This window comes from Lactuca sativa, chromosome 6 (assembly GCF_002870075.4).
Source record: "Lactuca sativa cultivar Salinas chromosome 6, Lsat_Salinas_v11, whole genome shotgun sequence".
Classification (NCBI taxonomy): Eukaryota; Viridiplantae; Streptophyta; class Magnoliopsida; order Asterales; family Asteraceae; genus Lactuca; species Lactuca sativa.
In genome coordinates, this window is record NC_056628.2 from 8,840,115 (window position 1) to 8,845,823 (window position 5,709).

The following is a 5,709-nucleotide window of genomic DNA, read 5'->3' on the forward strand; positions in this document are numbered from 1 at the left end:
CAAGGACTTTCTTCATATTTAGTGTACCATCAATTATCAGTTCTCGTATGAAATGATATTGCATCTTTATGTGTTTTGTTTAGTGGTGACACATCGGAATTTTCGTGAGATGCACTACACTTTGATTGTCACAGTGGAGAACACAATCTTCTTGTGTTATTCCCAGTTCTGATAGAAAATTCTTCAACAATATCAACTATTTGCTTGCTTTTGCAATAGCCATATGTTATGCTCTTGTATTTGAAAGGGAACACTTTTCTAAAGTGTAAGGTCCCAAAATTATGAGGTAAAATTTTCGTTTTGAATTCAACCAAACCATCAGTTATCTTTAAGTCAACATTCAATATCTTTTTTCTAAATATTTAAAGTACTTTGTAAGAAAACAGTTACTAGAGTACAATCCCAAAATCATCATAATGCAAAAACATAGATGGATGCGCAACGATCAAGTCGGGGCCTTCACTTTCGAACCGGAACTACCTGAAACCATAACCATAAAAACCGTAAGCAAAAAGATTAGTGGGTTCCCCAAAATACTTCACACCATACATACCATTGGGCCTACCCTCACAATGGGCCTAGCCCAACATACAAATAGGCCTAGCCTAACATACCATGCAAGAGTCACAAAGACAACTAGCATAACAAAACCTAGTGGGTCGGCATTGGTTCCTTCGACCCACAATTACAATAAGGAGACTCACCTCAATCCGCTGATAATTAAATCACTGCTCGGACAGCTAAACCGGATAACCTTGCGCCAACTAACAATAAATACAATCTTAATCAATAATTAACCCGATAACCCAAAATCCAAGGCCCACTCCATAAACCAACTTACTAAAGGGTAAAAGACCATTTTACCGTTTTCTTACTTGTTCCATAACCAAGGTCCATCCCAAATGCACAAAAGCCCAAAATAGCAAACCATAGCCCAAATCAAAAGCAACAAAAGCCCACTATTGCCCAATAATCCGACTGGGCACCAAAACCATCATGGACCTACTTCCAATAAAAGCCTTAGTCTATCTGATATGTGCATAATTAGTTAATTATTTAGTATACATTTTTATTCATTTTTAACTAATTATGTGAATAATATGGACAAAAGGTACTTAATATTGTTTAAATTTTGTTTTCAGTCCAAAAGACATGCTTGGGAGTGAAAGGGAGCAAGGGAAAGCAATTAAAGACCAAAGAATGAAGATTGAGGAACAAAAGTCCATTTACTCGGCGAGTACACGAGTCTATTCGGCGAGTCCAGCTGAATATTCCAGAAGATAGCCACGACTCCTGATCTAAGACGGATAACAACGAGTCTACTCGGCGAGTTGGGTCTGCTACTCGCCGAGTACCCCCTGTTTTGAGATATCTATAAAAATCGAACCTTTATCCGATGGGACTACATTTTTGGCGATTTTTGAAGATCCTTCTGCGATTGAGAGCATTGGAAGACGCTGAGGAATTCTAATCTCCAACCTTTTGAAGAATTGAAGCAACTAGGTTAATCATTCCACTTAGCTTTAGGATTTGATGATGTCTAATCTAGTTGAACTTGTTTTTGTGTGTGATTTTACTGCAACTATGAACTAATTTCGTTTTTTGTTTCTGTTTGGGGAATACCAAGGAACTCCTATGGTTTAATTCTTAGTTTTGATTAATTGCTTATTGGTGATCTATTAAATTAAGTTTGTTAAAGACCCTTATGCATTAATCACGATTATTTTCTGTTAATTGGAAGACAATTAAGCTGCATGAACATCTCTTAGTTGTTAACCTCATATGTCTATGTGAACACCAATTCATATGCTTAGGAATAATGATTGTGAAACTAAGATTAATAAGACAATAATTAGATTAATGTGTGAGCTTGTTTGAGAAACCATCAAACAAGAGGTTAATTGATTTACTAAATTGATTTACCACTACAAATCTTATTTAATCCAAATCATTAATCTAGGGAATTAATTAGTTTAAACATTTGATCACCGCTTAAATTAGTTAATTGTCTAAGGGCTAGGAGTAATGAACATGAACCTAACCACTTAAATTGGTAGCCAATAACAATTAATCTATCATAAATACAAATAACCATAGGAATGAATTGGTTGAACCTAAATAGAAACATCTTTATCAAATTTGGTGAATTAGTTGTTTGTTTTAGTCATTTAGTTAATTAAGTGTTGGTTAAATTTATAGTCTTGTAAAACTAGAAGAAAAACCTTTTACTTTCATTAATTGTTTTAGTTAAAATTAGTTGTTAGTTTAATTTTTCGTTCCCTGAGTTCGACACCTTACTTACTAAACTATACGACTAAAAGACAGGTTCACTGCCTTTGTGTGCTAAATATATTAATAAAAGTAGGGAATACAACAAGTGCATTTTACACACATCAAGTTTTTGGCGCCGTTGTCGGGGAACGGTTCTAAATAATTAATCTAATTCCTAATTTTTTTGATCCTTTGTGTGAGTTTACTTGCATAAAGTTACTTTATTGCAGATTAGTAGTCAGTAATTAGGTTTTAGTATATGTTTTAGTTTTAATATTAAGTTTATAATTTTTTTCAAAAACACACTGGTACTTGCCGAGTGCAGTCGCACCTACTCGGCGAGTACAAGCGTAGTCAGCAGTTAATTTTCAATTATTTTTAGTACAACTTTTTTTTGTTCTTTTTACGCTTTTATTCTGTTTATTTCGGGACGTTCATGACCAGAGGATCAAACACCCCGCTGGTACCCCCATTTGAAGATCACGAAACCGCATTGAAAAGAAACAAGGGAAAGGACGTGGAGAGTTCAGGTACACCAAAGAAGTCACCCTTGTCCAATTTGAAGACTGTTTTTGGGAAAAAGAAGAGCAACAAATCAGGAGCATCCAGCGCTTCCTTAGTAATCGATTAACCGGCTAAGGAGGATATCGAGTACGAGACCAAAGAAGAAGAGGACCCGACATACGAGCACGAAACCAAGTCCGAGGAAGAGTTAGCTGTCACAATGGCTAACATTGATGAAATCCCCATGGGAGAATGGAAGAAGAGGATGCGAGACGACACTGGCCCGGGACTTGTGCAACCCGCAATTCCCGCGACTGCTACCTTCGAGCTAAAGGTTCATATCCTAGCTTTACTTAAGGAAATACCTTTTTATGGAAAAGACCATGAAGATGCCTACAAACATTTGGATGAAGTCAATAATGTAGCTGATTACTTCAATGTTCCAAATGTGCCCCGCGAGACTCAGCTACTTCATATGCTTCCGGTGACATTCAAAGGTGCTGCAAAAGACTGGCTCAAGTCACTTCCCCCCGGATCAGTCACCACTTGGGCCAAGATGAAAGAAGAATTCATTGATCACTTTTTCCCACCTTCCAAGATAGCCAAGTTGAAGAAGGCCATTGCTAACTTTGAACAACAAGCTGGAGAGTCGCTGTATGAAGCATGGGAGAGGTACAAGAGCTTACTAAGAAACTGCCCACACCATGACCTCAACAGCCAGCAAGATGTATCCATCTTCTATGATGGATTCAATGTCACAACCAGGCAGTTACTAGACTCGCAAGGCCCGCTCACAAAGAAGCCACCCCCGATGATCAAAGAATTGATTGAAGAATTCTCTAAACACACTTGAGAATACCACAACCCTAGGCATGATGTCACTAGGGGAGCTTCTTATGCAGCTACTGAAGACTTATCCGCGGTCATGGCTATGCTAAAAACCATGGATAGGAGGATGGATAAGATGGATCAAACAATCCATGCTATTCGGGTGGGTTGTGAAAACTACAATGGGCCTCACCTCACTAGAGACTGTGATTTAGATGAAAATGGCAACAAGAAGGCGCAAGTGTGTTACTCAAGTGGAGACCGATATGATGAAGACTGGTGCAAACAAAAGAAAGATTGGCTCCCTTATGAAGAGTAAAAGAAAGCCAAGGAGGAAAGGTTTAGGCAAAAAGGGAGAGGGTTCTACCAAAAGGAGGAACCGGTGCAAGAAAGGAAGCCAAGCTTGGAAGAAATGCTCACCAAATTTGTAGCTGCTTCAGAAAAAATACATAGTGACCATGATGCTGCAATTCAAGAAACAAGGACCATGCTTAGGAACCAGCAAGCATCTATCCACAATATAGAGACACAGCTTGGGCAACTTACTCAACAAATTAACCAAAGGTCACCAGGCAAACTTCCTAGCAAAACTGAAAATAACCCACGAGGCGTGCACATAAACATAGTCACAACAAGAAGTGGGAAGATAATCACTCCCCTAGCACCTATTCAGATTGAGTCATCCAAGAAATCACAGAAGGAGGAAGCAGAAAACCAAGAAATGCACTCTGACAGTCCTACTCGCCGAGTACCACGTATGGACTCGGCGAGTACATCAAAAAATCCCACCGCACAGATTCCTGAAAAACTTTACCAGCCTCCCATGCCATACCCAGCCCGAGCTAAGAAAGAGAAGCAAGAAGAGGAGTATCAAAAGTTTCTAGATCACATCAAGACTCTTCAAATCAACATACCCTTCATTGAAGCCGTCATGCAAATGCCCAAGTATGCAAAGTTCCTTAAGGAACTTCTCACCAATAGAAGGAATATGGAAGAAGTGAAGAAGGTAGTACTCAATGAAAACTGCTCAGCTGCTATGCTAAATAAGCTACCAAAGAAGAAAGGTGACCCGGGGAGTTTGACCTTACCTTGCCAATTTGGCAACTTGACCATCATTCATGCCTTAGCCGATTCGGGAGCAAGTGTGAATCTAATGCCATATTCATTCTTTAAGAAGCTGGATCTCCCGGAACCAAGGCCAATTCGCATGGCAATACACTTGGCAAACAAAACAGTCACCTTTCTAAGAGGCATATGCGAAGACATACTAGTCAAGGTGGACAAATTCGTCTTTCCCGTTGATTTTATCATTCTAGACATGGAGGCGGATCCACAAGTGCCAATCATCCTTGGAAGACCCTTCCTCAACACGGCAAGTGCCATAGTAGACATGAGGGACTCAAAGCTCACCTTGCGGGTAGGAGAAGATTCAGTCACATTCAGAGTGGACCAAGCCATGAAGTATTCAAGGAACAGTGACGACACGGCATTCTCAATCGATATGTTAGATGAATTATTGGAGGAAGGCATAGCTGAAGATTCCATCAAGTTCACAGCTGAGGATGAAGAATTTGATCCAGAAAAAGACTTGATGGAAATTGAAAGACTGCTAGAAGAAGCCGACTACGAAGAATTGGTAAAGAACACAAACAGTTCTACTCGCCGAGTAGGACCGATATACTCGCCGAGTATCTCTGAAGAAAATGCAGAAGTCGTGAATACAGCCACAAACTCGCCGAGTACCCTACCTGCACTCGGCGAGTCCAACAGTCAGAGCCAAAAATCGGAGCTTAAAACTTTACCAGATCATTTGGAGTATGCTTTTCTCGAAGAAGGCAACCAAAAGCCATTAATTATAGCCTCTGACCTGACCAATTCTGAAAAAGAAGAACTCGTGCAAGTATTGAAGAAGCGGAAAAGGGTCATAGCATGGAGCATCACCGACATTAAGGGAATAAGTCCATCATATTGCTCCCACAAGATCAACCTGGAAGAAGGAGCAAAGCCGGTTGTACAGAACCAAAGAAGACTGAACCCGAATATGCAAGAAGTAGTCAAGAAGGAAGTGGTCAAGCTTTTAGATGCGGGAATTATATATTCCATTTC

At 39.6% G+C, this 5,709-nt stretch overlaps 1 non-coding gene across 1 annotated transcript; it reads right to left on the minus strand.

The window, feature by feature from the left end:
- Positions 1 to 3,379: 3,379 nt before the first annotated feature.
- LOC111921877 (small nucleolar RNA R71) lies at positions 3,380 to 3,486 on the minus strand. Its single transcript, XR_002860305.2, has one exon. It is a non-coding gene; the product is annotated as a small nucleolar RNA R71 (small nucleolar RNA).
- Positions 3,487 to 5,709: the final 2,223 nt, after the last annotated feature.